The 17,256-nt window shown below is 48.9% G+C and overlaps 1 long non-coding RNA gene across 3 annotated transcripts in view; it reads left to right on the forward strand.

Annotated features, from left to right (window-relative positions):
• LOC113627320 (uncharacterized) overlaps positions 1 to 17,256 on the forward strand; it is a 241,568-nt gene that overhangs the window by 183,419 nt on the left and 40,893 nt on the right. For all 3 annotated transcript variants that reach the window (XR_003435511.1, XR_003435509.1, XR_003435510.1), the window contains one exon: positions 14,311 to 14,464. This is a non-coding gene — a long non-coding RNA (uncharacterized LOC113627320). The remainder of the gene's footprint in view (positions 1 to 14,310; positions 14,465 to 17,256) is intronic.

The following is a 17,256-nucleotide window of genomic DNA, read 5'->3' on the forward strand; positions in this document are numbered from 1 at the left end:
CCCGCCGCCCCCCGCCCCCGACCCCCTCCATCAGCTTGCTCCGCTTGGCACGCGGCCTATTTTCCGAACAGCAGCTGCGTACAGTTGAATAGTAAATCAAACACCCTAAAAACCCGTTGTTTTAAAACAATGTCTCAGATTTCCCAGATATTTCATTTCTCTTTTCCTTCCCCCAAACCCTTGCCTCAGACAGCAGTGGGAATCAGCTCATTCAGGTACGAGCCTCTCTCCTGTTTGCCGGGGATTCACGAGTTGCTTCCCACTGCGAAGTGTTTTCGGGGCAGAATTTACAGGCAGAGTATATTTCAGGCTGATCCTGTATGCTGTTAGGAAATCTGTTGTCAACAAATGCTCTTGAGTGGGAAGGGATTGGGTGGCTAAGGTTTTCTGGGGACACATATCCCCAGGATGAGCCCCAAGATTTTAAGGATTTCGGCACCATGAGGTCTCCCCAGCCCCTTGGTTCTTGGGTGCCATTCTACAGAAAGCCCATCCTGGCAGCCTCCAGCGAAGGCTATGCCGATTCCCAACTCACTGTCTGGGGTGGAGAGAAGTTTCCTAGGGAAAGCGTCATGTGGCTGTGGGGAGGGCTTTTCCCCAGGGGGCAGTGCCGGGCTTCCTGGCAGACCCCACCGCCATGCCCCGCATACGCACACACTCACAAGCCCCGGCCCCGCGGGTGCTGGCTCAGCCTCCAGCTTCACTTAAGTCAGGGTTTCTCAGCCTCAACACTGTTGGCACCTGGGTCAGATCATTCTTTGTCGGGGGAATTGTTGAAGCTCAGAAAGGTCAGATGGCTCATCAAAGTCAGATGGCTGTTAAGTCACAGAGTTGATCAGGTATTCACTCAGCAAACATTTTATACCACCTATCGTGTAGTGAGCTTTATTACAGGCACTGCCGGCCAGCAAATATTTATTGAACATCTATAAGATGTCAATATTATAGATACACGAAAGAGCAAGACATGCCTTCTCATTGTGGAGGAGACAGAAAATAAACATGTGTACGATGTTCAGCATCATCGTTGGCCTCTACTAGATTCTAGTAGCATCCCCTGTCGGGACGACCAGAAATTGCTCCAGACATTGTCACTTGTCGCCCGGGGAAGGGGGAGGGCAAGATCGTCCCCTGCTGAAAACCACTGACATAGAGGGAATTTAAGAAAACAACCTTAAAGTGAGGTGGAGCGATCTGAGTTAAAGTAGAAATCTGTCTGTCCAGAGAGAAACAAATGTATTCCAGAGATGACCTCTCTTGGGAAGGAATATTCAGAGATGAGAGCTACCCCGGGGCTGTGACAGAGCCAGCCCTGCTGAGAAGGACGGCAGCATTTCCGTCAGTGATTGGACCAGCCGGTTTCTCTGCAATTTGCCGTATCGAACCACTGGTTTATTGTCAGTGTCCCCCCATTAAACAGTAACATCTGTGAGACCAGGGACTTTGTCCCGCTAGGTAAGTGTACGATCCCCAGAACCTAGAACCGTGCCAGACACCAATGCCAGGGGGCAAACGACAGAATGAAGAAATCCAGATAATCTGCTTGTGAGACTTCGGTGACTTCTCCTCCTCTCTTTCTGACCCTCTCTTATTCCTCCCCGCTCTGTCTTCTGGCCTTTTTTCTCCCCCTCGGTACCAAAACATACACGTGCACACGTGCTCAAGGTCAAAAGCAGATACACTCATCCTCCCACAAACAGACGCACATACCCAGCAACACACCAGCAGGAAGTTAGAAGGAAAGACCAGAACACATCCTTGAATCAGTGTTCTGAGGAAATCAACCAGCCCAGACCCAACAGCAGATTATACTGGAAATCAGCTGGCCTGTGAGCCTCTTGGCAGTTGTCGATCTGTCACAACTGGAGGGCTCGATGCCCTCACCACGAGGTCACCAGAAGTTCTGTGTTCAGGTCAAGAAACTGTGTGACCCTTTGCGTTCGGAGTAACACACTTTACCGTCACACTTACGGTGAAAAATAACGTGAAAAGGCCGCCCCCCACCCCTGCCACCAGAATAAATAAATCAATAAATCACACACACACACACACCAGCTCTGTGGTTATGAAGCCCATATAAAGTGGTTCCAGGCTCTTGGCAAAGACTGCTAAAGGCTGGCAGGGCCGGCAGAGAGGCAGTTCAGAAAACATAATCTTCTATTTACCCAGATAAATATGATACTGGCTACATGAATATGAAGGCACTCTGTTAAACACTTTATATGCTGTACTGCACCCAAAAGGCCATAACTGCCTTTCGATTAAGGACAGTGATTGGGAAAGAGCAAACCAGGCAAATAAATAAATTATATGTATTTATTTATTTTTAACATGCTTTGCCAGACAGGCCACAAGGCCTCTCTCAGGTAACACACACCTGGCAACCTAAACTAAAAAGGGACCTCTTGATAGGAAAGAACTGAGCTCCCCTTCCCTCTCCTCCTGGGCTGTGGCTGAACATCTGTCCGTCTGCCGTTCTGGGTGAAACAGAGGAAGTTTAGATCCAGTGGCCGCTGTGCTGGATCAAAGCATCCACCTCCTTGTCCAAAATCTGTGCAGAAGGACTGTTACAAATTAGGAAGCAGTCTTATAGATGCATAGATTCAAACCCCAAGCTGTATTTGAGTTAAGAACCAGGATATTCATGGAGTACAGAGCGTGAGTCTGAGAAATGAGTTTAGAATCCTTCCCAAATGCCAGCAGATCTCCTGTGACCAGGAGTATTAAGGTGTCCCCTGGACTGGCACAGGCTCTGAGGGAACCCCTCTTGATTTTTACAGGTTCCTTTGCTCTTTGCATTCCCCCCAATAGCATGTATTGAGCATTATGTAAGTGTCAGCTTGTTCTAAACTCTTTATGTGACAGTAATGTTATCCAGAATGCAATGAGGTACTATTGTTATCCATGTTTTACAAATAAATAATTACGACCTAGGGAGTTTAGGTAAATCTCCCAAGTTAACACAGCCGGTAAGTGGTGACAAGGGGATTTGAATCCAGGTCATCTTCCATCAAAGCCAACACTCTTTAAACTACAGCTGTGTATTTTACTAGATATGCCCTTTCTACCGAGGGTGCTCCCAACCCCTCCATGGCTTCAGTCATCATCTCTGTGACAGCCATCAAGAATATTTCAATTTCCATACCAGCTCCAGTCCATTGGTAATGGCTGCCTGAATCATGGTGCTTAAGCAGCCAGGCTCAATGGGGGAAAAAAAAAATCTGCAATTGATTAGTGATGCCTGTTCTGGGTGCAGAAGGGGCAGTTTGTGGCACACATGCTACCTATTTGCATGTTCAGTTTCCATTGCCAACGAATACTTTATCTTCTGAACTCCAAAGCCAGATTTTCAACTGCCACTGAGCTATCCCACTGGGATATCCTATTGACATCTCAGACTCCCCAAATCTGGCCTCTTCTCTCATGATCCCCAATGAGGTTTAAAAAATATTCACCCAGATTTCAAGCTGGAAACCTGAGAGCTGAGCTGAGCTCTTCTCTCTCCTCCATTCAGTACTCTAATCAATCGTGCATCTTTTCCATTCTGCTTTTCAAAAATCGTGAAGGTTTCCTGTGAGCTCTCACTCACACTCCTTGAGTCTAGGATAGGCCTCCGTTTACACTATTGCAAGAACCAGCTAACCAGTGTTCCTGCCTCCAGATCTGCCAATTCACTGCTAACTATTCTTTCTGAAGCATGAATCTGGATATATATTTCCCTTGCCCAGTACCTTTGTGGCTCCCCTAAGGTCCAGACCCTGCAGCTGGCACATGAGACCCTTTGCCATGAGTTCTTATTCTAACTGTTCAGATACCTCCCTTGCCCCTCGGTGAGCCATCCCGTCACATGCTACCTGTGCTTCAGCAAACACCCTGCTCTACCCTCCCATCATCATTCATGCCCGTGTGTCCTTGCACAAACTGTTTCTCCCGCTAAGAATATCCTGCACAATGTAGTGATCCTTTACAGAGACCTCCAGGCCCTGGCTTGGCAGGAGCCAGCCATCACAGATCACACCCTCAGCTCTAAGAAGCGTTGTCTGAAGGAGCCAGTGTGGCCATAACAAGCCCATCCCCAGAGGGGCTGGACCTTACCCTGGCCTGTCCTTTCCCGAGTCTCCTTCAAAGCAGCAGCTGTTAGGATGGGGTTTACAGCCTATACATCCATAAACAAAGGTATCCTTCAGAGAGTGTACCCACGGACGTTGGATGGTGAGACCCATGACCCTGAGTTATCCCAACAGTGTGCCCAGGCACCTGGGCTGATGGGTTTTTGCACCAGCTTACACTTTACCATTTCGGGGCATACAACTCACACCAGCCTCATGGCACTTGGCATTGATACAAAAATGCAACCTCCTTGAGGGCAGGGGCCAGTCCGAAACATCTTTACCCTCCTGTTATACCTGGACTTGGAACCTGTTACAAGGCAGGCAGTCAAGAAATGGCCGTCCATGGACTTAGTGGAGTGAACCAGAAAATAGATGAACCTGTCTCAGCGTTGTCCCTTATTAGCTGGGGGATCTTGATTTAATTTTGTAGCCTCTCTACTTCCGTTTCTTCAGCCACAGAACCGGGATAATAGTAGTGCCGTATTTAGGGGTTCTTCAGACTTCATTATCAGCGAGTAGCGGATGGGTGGGTGGATGGATGGATGGATGGGTAGATGAATATTCCTGTTGCTGAACAGTGGATTAACAGATAAATGAGTTATTTAATAGATTCACTTAATACACGTTTAGTTAAAGAGAAGTGAGTGCCAAAAGCCACCACCAGTCACACACTAAATAAAGTGACCCAGACACAAATGGTCCCTCAGGAAACAATCAAATGACAGTAACCTCTGCAGGCCTAGGGGTGGCGTGGAAGTTCCCTCTGGGCACTCTTTTCACCAGATACCCTTCCCACGAAGAAAGGGGCAGGGGAGGGGGGAGAGATGAAGGAAGGGACGGGATGGTAAAAGTGCACACACGCGCACACGGTCAGAGGAAGGACTTAAAGCCGAGCCCTCCTGTCGCTTCACCCTCAGCCTCTGCCCTTACCCCGAGCCTCCCCGGGAACGGTCTACGGGTCCGAGGCTTTCTTTTGCAGAAGAAGGTGGTGCAGACAGGATCTTGAGCTCCCAGTCGCCCTGCTTTTAAGTTGATCTGTCAGCTTGGTAGCGCTTGTGTGTGTGAAGGCAAGCAGGTGGAGAGAGACACAGAAGAGGACATCTCTGAATGCTTCTTCTCTGACCTATTAGAGGTCACCCCTCACCTGCCTCGGATCGCTCACCTGTGGCTACAAAGCCTAACCCACTCTGAGAACCCAGATTCTCCTGTTGGGAGCTTTACGGACCCCCAGGACTTCTCTGGCCCCTCCCGGCTCGGCCGTATCAGCTGAGTAATCTCCCTGAGCGTTCTGACACACAGCTGCAAGAGATGAAAACTGTACTGTTGATAGCTGAAACTTTGGATAAGATTACATGGTTTTGAATATCTTGATGACATATTTGTCTGAAAAGTCTTTTAGAGGACAGCCTAATATAAATGCGCGGAAATGTTTCTAATGACTAGCATTTGTCTACAGACTTCGTTGGAGAAATTAGCATTCATGTGTCTCTGGATGTCATTTGCATTTGTATGTGGGGACCAACTTTTGAATAATCATCTCTTCCAGCCCAGAAGTGTTAACTATTTACTCCGAACACAGGCTGGTTTCCTTCTCAGGCTATCCGGCTGGGTCTGTGTTGTCCAGAAATAGGTAATGTTGTAAAGGACATATATCCCGTGGCTCCAAGACCACTGGAACCTTCCAAGGAGTCGTCAGGTACCATTTGCCCTAGCAAATATTTACTTGCTCTGCTCTGTTCTGGCCTTACCCACCCCACTGTTTTAATCACCTCCCCTCATCCCAGCCAACCTTGGTTCTTGCTACGAGCTCCAGACCTCCTAGGTTGAAGGCTGAGACCTATCTGGTCGCAAGTATACTTGGGATTCTCCCCAGGACAACACAGATCCCGCTGAAACTCCACGGAAAGGAGCTAGCGTGTGCAGGCAGCGTGGGTCCCATTCCCTTCTGTGGTTTCATAGGTCCTTTGGCTGAAGTCCAGGGTAATTTTCCTGGTCCAGTTTTGCTTTAAGTAGAAGGAGAAGACAAGGTCTGGATAAAGCCAAGCAGAGCTAAGTGCTCACAAGGCTCTGATCTGCTCTGGGATGTCCAGGAAGAAAATTAACCTCTGTAGGCATCAGTTTTTTCATCCGTAATGTGGGGAGGTAATTCTACCAACTACCCAGAGTTAAAAAGACAAGAGTTGATCGTGCATCTAAAATCCCAGGACTGGGCACACAGGAGACACCCAGTAAATGTTCCTTTCCTGCCCTGTCGCCTCAGTATTTCCTAGCACATCGTCAGCAGCAGCGTTAAGGCTCCTAATGGCAACTTTAGCAAAGAGCAAAAAACGATGCGCTGGTTTCGGCGTGAGATTCATTCGGGAGAGTGTCGCAGAGGGCGCGTTCGTTTGAGGATAGCTGGACAGCTTGGGAGTCACTCTCTTTGTGAGCTCTGGGTCTCCAGTACAATTTCCCTGCGCACGTTCGTTCTCCGAGGTCTTACCCGTCTGTGTCAGAAGGAACTCCGGACTGTTCTGCCTGAGAGGGTTGCTCTGGAGGCAAGAGGCCCAGCGTCAGGTGAGGCCCCCGCGTGGCTCTGCTTTGGGACCTAGCACCTTGCACAAAGTAGGTGCTTCCTGAACGCCGGGTAAGTGAACTGGTGTGAGTTTGTCAATCTCGGCAGCGCCATGCTGTCTCCTCCTAGAATGTGGAGCAGGAATACTGATGGACTACGTTCCAAGAGATAAGTATCTCTAACAGTAAATGAACAGCAACAACAATTGTAACATTTCTGGAGCCCTCGGTCCAGGCCAGACTTTGTGCTGTGTGCTGTATGGTGCCGTCTGGTTTTGACACACAACAGGCCGCCAGCCGTCAGCTGTCGTCTCCCATCCCAGTGGGAACTTGGATGCAGAATGGGAAGAGGTGTTTGCTGTTTCTTCCACTCAGCCTGCCCCTTCTCTGTTTTGAGGTCAAGCACAAGTAGCTCATTTCAGACATCACCCTCTCTTAGAAATATCCCCCAAACACCCAGGTTTGGGGGGAACTGTGCTCCCAAATATGGCCGCGTGCAACCTTCTAGAGACTCGGAGAGCTGGAAGATGAAAGATGATGGTAACCCTATATGTAATTACAAATGGCAGCTCTATCAGACTGGAAGTGAGCAAATGAAGTCCAACAAAGTTCAGCTTTTTCCACAATAATGACTGATTTGTGTTTTCAGTTGCTGTCAATAGAAACCACCTTGGGGTGGAGGGGTGGGCAGAGCTGCTTTGCTGATACCCGGAGCCCGTGCCCTGCCTGTGATTCGACTTGGCACCGGTCCTGGGGCGTCCCAGCTTCCTTATCACAGGACGTGTTACTCCCATCCTAAGCTCAGGCTTGCTTGTCTGTCTGTCCACTGCCTGGAAACCTCCGGGAGGACAGGCGCTGGTGTTGAGATGAAGAGGGTCAAGGAATGTCTGCAGAATGAATGAACGTGTTCATCTGCAGTGTCCTCTCAACCCGCTGGTGTGTCCCAACCGGCAAACGACTGTTCTGGGGCCTTGCTCTGTGTCTCTCTGTCTCCCTCTCTCTGTGTCTCTCTCTGACTCTGTCTCCGTTTCTCTCTGTCTCTGTCTTTGTCTTTTGCTCTCTGTCTCTCTTTGTCTTTGTTTCTCTGTCTCTCTCTCTCTCTCAGGATGATGCTGACAAGGAGGGAGGGAGGGAGCATTGAAACCTGATTTGTAAGAATTATTCGATCTGTTTCCATCTTTCTGTTGGGCCTCACATGAACACCCCGACAAGTTCTCTGCCGCCATGTTAATGTTCCGGGCGATGCTCTCTGGCGGCCCACATCTCATGCCAGGGACAACGCCTGCTCCCAGAGAATCCCAGGCCACGTCCCACCCTTCCTGTGTCTGCAGAGGCACATTGGGAGAGGCAGAGCTGATCTTCCTTGAAGCCTGGGTTGCTGAGGGTTTTTTTCTTGGACACTATGCCTTGAGGACATTTTTATGTACCTCTTGCCAAACCTGAAACCTGATGTTGGGATTGTTGGTGATCCTCTGAGAGTCAGAAGTGGCACCAGAGCACACCTGGCCACTCCCAAAAGCACATTTCCCAAGCACCAGAAAACTACACCTTGTCCTCAGGGTAGGATCAGCTCGGCAGAATGGCCCAGAATCTTGCAGCATCACTTTTCATTGTTATCCTGAAAGAAACAAATTAACCTGCAGATGTGGCTACTGTAGCCTCTCTTTTGACTGAGCTGATTGGTCCACTGGCGCAAACACATCCTTAAATGAATGTACACATCATGTATTCATAGATAATTGCTGTGTATGTATACTTTCCCCTTTCTTTTGTCACTAGCCATTTGTTTTTAATTTATTCGTTGGTTGGTCTATTTACTTATTTATTTTTGGCTGTGTTGGGTCTTCGTTGCTGCGCGCGGGCTTCCTCTAGTTGTGGTGAGCGGGGGCTGCTCTTTGTTGCAATGCGCAGGTTTCTCATTGCAGTGGCTTCTCTTGTTGCAGAGCGCCGGCTCTAGGCGCGCGGGCTTCAGTACTTGTGGCTCGCGGGCTCTAGAGCGCAGGCTCAGTAGTTGTGGCACACGGGCTTAGTTGCTCCGCGGCATGTGGGATCTTCCCAGACCAGGGCTCGAACCCGTGTCCCCTGCATTGGCAGGCAGATTCTTAACCTCTGCGCCGCCAGGGAAGTCCGCCATTTGTTTTAAATATCTACTGACTGCCAATCACATGGTTCCTCCTCACACTATTATTTGAGACGTGGACTGATTTAAAGAAGAATATATAAGTATCTCCCTCCGACACACCATTGATTCCACCCACATCCCTTAAGGAGATGTATATTCCTACAGTTTCGATCACATACTTTATTGATGAAAAGGATGCAGTGACAAAACTGGCACTGTGTTTTCGTCCCCAGAGTGTAACTCTCTGGGGGATTTTTTTTCTTTTTTTTTTTTTTTGCGGTACGCGGGCCTCTCACCGCTGTGGCCTCTCCCGCTGCGGAGCACAGGCTCCGGACGCGCAGGCTCAGCGGCCATGGCTCACGGGCCCAGCCGCTCCGCAGCATGTGGGATCTTCCCGGACCGGGGCATGAACCCGTGTCCCCTGCATCAGCAGGCGGACTCTCAACCACTGCGCCACCAGGGAAGCCCTCTGGGGGATTTTTAAGAGGAAACACCAGGGAGGCTATTTCTAACCTTCTGTCATGAAATTTAGAGCATGGGCTGAGTAGTGAGGATGGGTGAGCAGTGAGGCGCTGAGTATAAAGGGTAGAGAACACCATGGCAAAGGGGCCGACGTGTGAACCCCCATCTTCACGTGCTCCATGGAAGCCTCTGGAACATTCACTGGTGGGGGTGATTGTAACAACACAAAGGACTGGGGGAAGGCTGTTAACAGCCTCTTTGCCCTCATTCAACTTTGTGTCTCTGTTGGGCTCTGCCTCCACCCAGCCCCACCCCCGCCAGGTCCATTCTCTACCTCTCCCCACTCAGCTCTGGGCTCTGGGAGACAGATCAGTGTGGGTGGGCTCGCCAAGCCCTCTGGCTTCCAGCTGGGTCAGGCCTTTGAGTAACACCGCAGGGCGGTGGGGTGAGCTCCTGCCTCCCAACCTGCAGGATCACTCGTGTCCTTGACTGAAGGTTACAGCTATAGAGTCGGAGTCAGGCTGCCCTGTCTAGTCACCCACCTCTCTCTCTCTCTCTCTCCCCCTATCTGTCTCTTTCTCCCTTTCTCTCCATCTCTTTCTCTCTCTCCTCCCCTCTTCCCTGAGTCTTGGAACGATGCACCCTTTCCTTACCCTTTCAGGCAGCAAGAGGTGGTCCTGGCTCCCTGAAGGTGGAAACCCCAGGAAATGATACTTTGCCTTAAGGCTTTTCTATATTCTGTGTTCCTGTGCTCTGTAAACATTCCCTTTATTAAAACTACTCTTGGTTCCCCAGGCCCACTCCTTCTCACTAGGACCCAAGAGACACAAAGTTGTGGATCAGATAGAATCACATGGGTGTACTTCTCCCAGGTGCCCCAAGGTCCACCTGGAGTAGAGCCTCCTTTGTCTCTCTCCTCCTCTCCCCCGGATGCAATCAGGGTTCTCTACAGAAGAACGTGAATGACCTTCACCCTTTTCCCAGGAGAGACCAAGCTGGTGTCCTGTGTACCTCAACAGGCCCTTACTGCCTTCCCCAGCCCGCCCCACAAACTCTGGACCCCTGAATCAGAGCTGAGCTATGCGAAAGGGCAGAGCACGGACCAAAGTCAGAGGGCCTCTGCTCTTTTCCTACCCTGTGACTTTGGGTTATACACATGCCTCCTCCTTGGGGATGATGTGACATTTCATCAAGTCAAGCCATGAATAATCTTGTAGCTGAGAAAGGCCATGGGACTCATTTCTCATACATAAAATATAAACATTCCAATGGTACCATCAATTTCCCTTTTGTTTTTACCACCTTGCAATGCAAACATGATGGCTAGCACTTCAGCAGCTACCTTGGGAAGATGAGGTGATAGCAAGAGGGGAAAGATGAGAATTGCAGCGATGGTGAGATGGTGACCTTAATATTAGTAAGCCACTGAACTAATGCTTGCAGTCAGCTACCTCCACAACTGTGTGGGGTGTGTGTGTGCGTGTGTGTGTGTGTGTGTGTGAGAGAGAGAGAGAGAGAGAGAGAGAGAGAGAGAGAGAGAGAAAGGGAGAGAGAGAGAGAGAGAAAGGGGGAGAGAGAGAGAGAGAGAGAGAGAGAACATTAATCCTTCTTTGTTTAAGCCCCCTCTTAATTAATTTTTCTGTTGTTTGCAGCCAAAGGCATTCCTGTCTGATATAGTGAATAATGTGTCAATAAAATAAAATCACTTCTCCTTCTCCAACACCCCATTGGCTTTTTACATTGAAATTTGTGTAGTGTAGATTTTTTGAGTTAGAGGGTTAATCTGTTTAACCCCCTTTCACCCTCTTTTCAGCAGCTCCTGTAGCCCCTTGAGAGCAGATGCCACACTGACATTTACATCCCTAACGATCAACACCACAGTTTCCGTGTAACTGGCATTCGATTAAAGACGGGCTTCAGAAGGTCCACGGAGGATAGTACAGTAGCTACCATTTATTGAAGGACTAATACATGCAAAGCATTTTCCAGTTCTCATTTCAGACACATCATATCTCTATTGAGCAAGTCTTTTTACCCTCATTTTACAGATGAAAATCCTGACGCTCAGAGAGTTTTCGTCATTTGGCCAAGATCCTGAAGCTTAGAAATGACACAGAGAAAATGTGAAGCCCCAGTCTCCCAGCTCCCCTGTAGACATCTTCCCTGTGAGACAAACGATTCAGAGTGTAGAAACCACCCCCGGGGACTTTTTCTCATTTTAGCATCTGAAGACACCAACACACCCAGCCAGGTGCCGACCTGCATTGAAGCAGGCTCTGCATTAAACCTTCAAAGAGTCTAGAATTCGATCCCCGGAGGGTTCAGAGGATGCTGGTTTTGGGCTATTGAGAAAGTGCCCCTTTCCACTCTCTCATTTGCATGCTGGATGTCTACTGAAAGTTGCTATGGTGATCCGTTTGACCAGAAGTTTCCGCTGAATCATCCCAACACATATGAAAGCAGAGATGTGGTTTGGGGACCCAGAGCCCCGTCGCCGGGGGAAACGTCTCCATCTTTCACTTGTGACTCACTCGTGGTCACGCGTAGGCCCAGCTGGGACGAAAGCGAGACCTCTGGGACAGGTGTCGCTCCCTGGAGACATTTGCACAGCAGGGCACGCTGCAGTCGCCTCTGGGGACCCGAAGACTGGAGAAGGAGAGGTGGGAGCCGGCACCTGAGCCACGCCCTGCTCTGCAGGGTCGTTCCGGGGCTCAGGTCTTCTAAGCAAATGTCTCAGTCTGGAGACCCCTAACAGCAGAGGCTGCAGTAGGCACGTGGGTTCAGGTAGTCTATCTGAGAGCTGATGTGAGGAAGCAGAAGGGAAGGGGATTCTAAGCCAGCGTGAAGGGAGAGCCTTACCAGTGTGCTATCTGGGTGCTGCCGTGGGCGCTGCCCTGCTTTAGGATCTGTTTCTAGAGTAACTGGTGACAGAACGCAGAGACGATGGAGCACGGGACTCCATGTTCAGGTCTCCTGTGTTCAGGTCTCCTCTCTGCTCAGCACTGTCCTGGTTGTAGGCCTTGATTTCCCTATGCACAGAAATGTAGAAAAGAATACCTCGTGTGGCTTAAAAGGAAATCACGTACACGGTGGGACCTGGTGCAGGGCCTAGCCTGTGGCATATCTTCAGTCAGCTTTGCTTTCTCTCCTTCTCTTCACCAGAGCTTCAGCTAAGTGATACCGCTGCTCTTGGCTGAGAACCAGGCGTAGGAGCTTATGGACAAACAGTTAATTTACAAAATGTATAGATATGGGACTTCTCTGGCGGCACAGTGGTTAAGAGTCCGCCTGCCAGTGCAGGGGACATGGGTTTGAGCCCTGACCCTGGAAGGTCCCACATGCCACGAAGCAACTAAGCCCGTGCGCCAAGACTACTGAGCCTGCGCTCTAGAGCCCGCGAGCCATAACTACTGAGCCCTCGTGCCACAACTACTGAAGACTGCGCGCCTAGAGCCCGTGCTCCGCAACAAGAGAAGCCACAGCAGTGAGAAGCCCACACACCGCAACGAAGAGTAGCCCCCACTCGCTGCAACTAGAGGAAGCCCGTGCACAACAGCAAAGAGCCAACGCAGCCAAAAATACAATTAATTAATTAATTTTAAAAATACATATATAGATGGAAAGAGATCTAAACATAGCTCTCAAAAATTGCCCTTTATTTTGAAGTAAACGTTATTTGACATTTGATCTTCTTTTGAATTATGTCCTGTGTAACTAGATGAACATGGATATCTTTAGAGAGAAACAATGTAGATACATAGAGGAAGTGGTGCCTATTCCCTTTTTTTTTTTTTGGCTCCTTGGAGACATTTAAAGGATGCTGCTGGTTGGGGTGCAGGGGGCTGTGTGGAACAGAATGTGGAAAAGTGGTCAAAGGAAAAACTCCAGGGCAGTCTGTTGGAGTGCATTAAAGGAGAGAGATTGCCGTTCAAATGGAGGCTGAGCTTTGAAAATTATGTAACACATTACATTAGCAACATGTTACATTTCTGTGTGGAAAGACAGGTACAACTTTTCTAGAAAATACTTTGTCATATCAGCACCCTAAAATACGTATACCTTTTAGCCTGCATATTAGTCAGGGTTCTTCAGAGAAACAGACCCGATAGGATATGTATATATTTCCTGTTGGATAACTATCTATCAATCAATCAATCAGTCAGATAACCTGCAAGCTGGAAACCCAGTAAAACTACTGGTGTCATTGAGTCTGAGTCCAGAGGCCTGAGAACCCAGGGAGCCGACTGTGTAGATCCCAGTCTGCAGGGATCTGGGACCCCTTTTTTTTTTTTTTAATTTTTTAAAAAAATTTGTTTATTTTATTTATTTATTTTTGGCTGCATTAGGTCTTCATTGCAGTGCGCGGGCTCGGGCGGTGAGACAGGAAAAAAAAAGGGGGCTGGAGGAGCAGGGGTGAGGGAGGTGAAGCCCTCCTTCCTCTACCTTTGTTCCACTCAGGCCCTCAACGGAGTCACCGATGCCTGCCCACACTGGGGAGGGCGTCCACTTTACTGAGTCCGCAGGTTCAAATGCTGAGCTCATCCAGAAATATCCTCACACCCAGAAATAATGTTTCATCTGGGCACCCCGCGGTCAGCCAAGTGACACATGAAATTGACCATCACAGCCTGGTAACCCCAGTTTTTTCTCTCTGTCTTACAGAGATTATCAGCTATTCAGAAATATACAAGGGTAGAGATCAAAGCAGTATGTATATTACTGAAAAATTGGAAAGTATTTGGAAGTCCCGCAATAAGTGAAGTAAATTCTTTTATGATCATGTGATTAAGTGCTATGTGGGCAGTAAAGACACTCTTGCCAAGAGTACTCAGTGATCAGGGAAAGCGTTGATGGTAGATTATGAAGTGAAAAGTTGGTTAATAAAGAGTCCATCTGATTCCAATTCTGTTAAACATACCCTTTCGTCATACAATTGCCTATCTGTGTATATATTTTTGTATACTCATTACCCAAAGAATAACTTAGGGGAAACACTATTAACAACTACTGTTTCTAAGTGGTTCTCTTCCCTTTATTCTTGCTCCTTTTTGTACTTTCCAGAGTTTCCATAAGGAGGAGAAAACACTGTCATAATCAAAGAAGGAAACGATAGCTGTGATTTCTAAAGACGCTGAAGAAGTCAAACGTTAGATTCCTGCTCCTTTTGCTTCGGCTCCATTTCTCTTCAGAATACAGCCGGATCTGCCCCCGGAAGGTGAGGGTCAGGTGAGCTGCAGGGCCACAGGGGTCAGGACACTGTGCTTTGATGTGTGGCTTCCGCCCCCCAGGACAGAACAGTGTGGAAGGCAGCCATCAGAGGACAGCGTGGAGGGTTGGTTAGTCTCCCCGGGACTCAGGGGTGTGACACATTACAGTGCCTGCTGTCGCTTTGGACCTTTGGGGGTGCGTCCTTGACCGTGCAAAGAGGATGAAAACTAGAAGCTCCCCGCATCCTAACCTCCTGACCGGCTGTGTTTTCTCTCCTTTGATGGTACCTCCATTTCCACACCCCTCCCCCTTTCTCTATGGCCCCCACCTGTGTCGTCCAGCCGGTTCCCGGCCCACCGGTCTGCTTCCACTCACACCAACATCTCGTGTCCCTCACTGACAATGCCAGAGGGTCACAGAGAGAGAGTGACCACGATTCCACCCACCGCAGAGATTTGTGAGACCCACAAAAACATCAGAATTGTAGTCAGGAGACCATGTGGTTTGAATCTCTCTCTCTCGCCCTGCCAAGCTGTGTGGGCTTGAAAAGGTATCTTCACTTCTCTGAATTTTAGTTTCTTCACCTGTAAGCAGCCTGCCGCCTAATCGTGAGAATGATGTGAGTCTATTAGCCTCAGTAATCACGAGAGCTGCACAACAAAGACTGCAAGCTTCGCGACTTGTAACAGTGCCCACGTATGATATCACGGTTCTGTTGGTCCGAAGTCTGAGTGGGCTGAGGCAGGTTCTCTGCGGAGGGGCTCATACAAGGCCACAGTCAAGATGCCGGCTATGCTGAGCTCTTAATTGGAGGCCCTGGGGGAGAATCTCCTTTCAAGCTCATCCAGATTGTTGGCAGAATTAATTTCTCTGTAGCTGTGGGGCTGAGGTCCCCATGGCTTTTGTCAGCTGGGAGCCACTCTCTGTTGCTGGGGAGCACCCACCTTCCTTGTCACATGCTCCCCCCACACCCGAAAGCTTCAAGCCAGCGACAGCCGGCCCAGTCCTCCTTGGGCTTTGAACCTCTCCGACTTCCCCTTCTGCTTCCAGCTGGAGAAAACCCTCTGCTTTCAAAAGACTCGTGGAGATTGGAGACAATGGTGCGTGTAAATCGCTTAGAACGGTGCCTGGCATTTAGTAGATCAAGGTTGACTTCAGGACGAATACAGCCCAGGATACCTAGAAGGTTCTGAATCGGCTTTGATGGAATAAATGAGTGCATGAATGGATGCAGGCATGAATGAGCAAATGGGAAAAAAAAAATCAGCTGTGAAGTTGAGTTCCTATTTTGGAGGGCGGAGGCAGTCAGCGAGGGACATCTCCAACAGCGAGGGGACCTTCTGATATGAATTCCATCAATCCACCCAAAGTGAGGATTCAATTAATACAGCTACTAAATAAGGTTTCGTCCTGCAGCGTGAGAGTACCTGGGGTGCGTCGTCTGAGCCCGGCTTCTCTGCTCGGAAAGCATCCCCCTCCGAGGCCCCAGGAAGTCTCACTGGCAATTACAGCCGAAGGAGCAAAATTCTGTCTCTAGGCACTTCCCCCTTCAGCTTCAAATTGCTCTTGGGATCGTTATGTTTCTCCCACACGGGCTCTGCGCTAGGTGCCCAACTCACTTCCTGCCGCAGGAGGGGCAAGGACGTGGATTCTGGATCTGGCCAGAGGGCGTCTGGGGATTCTACCCTTAAAGTCTCAAATCCTTGTCATTTTAGCGGTCATCGGAATTACTGAATCATTACATCAGGCACCTCCAACACCTGTGAAACAACTCAGGTACCAAAGAGAAACAGAGCGAAGATGAAACCTGGTGTCCGATGGGCAGCAGTGCACTTGGTAAACTTACAAGCACCCCTGGCTTCCAGACCTCCTCCAAAGGGCTTTTATAGCTTCCTGAAAATGCTTTAGCACTGGGTTTTAATTAAACATTTAATATGCATCATGCAAATTTATTGCTTCTGCCAGGGGGAAAAAGATGAATCTTGTTATTTGGACATCTCCAGCTAAGAACACTCATATTTTCCCGGGGGTTACTAATGGAGCCCCCAGCTGCGTCCAAGTTTGAACAGCACTGCAGGAGCCGGGGAACATCCTGGTCTGCAAAGTCACCGGCTCGGAGCAATTGTGTTCATTTCAGCTTCTCAGACTCAGTCCTAATACTAAGGATGTAGGGAGATGCAAGCTGTTGAAATTAACACGAAGCATTTAAAATGGACCCTTTTGTCATAGGGTCTCCTTCCGTGTTCATCTCTTCCCCCTTCCCATCACTCCAAAGTTCTGATCTCTGAAAAGGATGATCCAAACTACCCAGAAAAATACTTTGAGGAAATGCCTCAGTGTACGAGATCATACTGTCTGCCTGACCCAGGAGGGTTAGGGTCCCACTAAGTTGGTATTTATTGACCAGAATTTTGGAAGAATGAGGAATCTGGCATATCAAATATTCTCATTTATTGCAGATCAAGCACAAACTCTTTTGATTTCCAACCTTGTTGTGCAGATTTCTTCTAAATTCATACAGGCCTCATGTCCTGCCTTATTAAAGGGGAATTGGCTAAAACTCTTTGGTAAGGAGGGGTTGGAAATACCCTTGGCTGGTCTCAGCTCCAGTATTCATTGAACAAGACAATAGCCATAGAGTCGTGGTTCTCGACTGGATGAGTTTTTCCCCCAAGGGACCTTGGCCATGGCTGGAGATAGTTTTGGTTGTTACAGCTGCGGAGGTTTGGGGGGCAGGAGTTGCTACTGGCATCCAGTGCCTGGAAGCTAGAGATGCAGAAACGTCCTACACCACACAGG

Source organism: Aethalodelphis obliquidens, unplaced genomic scaffold, assembly GCF_003676395.1.
Source record: "Aethalodelphis obliquidens isolate GAN/ISIS:26980383/991018 unplaced genomic scaffold, ASM367639v1 scaffold20, whole genome shotgun sequence".
NCBI lineage: Eukaryota > Metazoa > Chordata > Mammalia > Artiodactyla > Delphinidae > Aethalodelphis > Aethalodelphis obliquidens.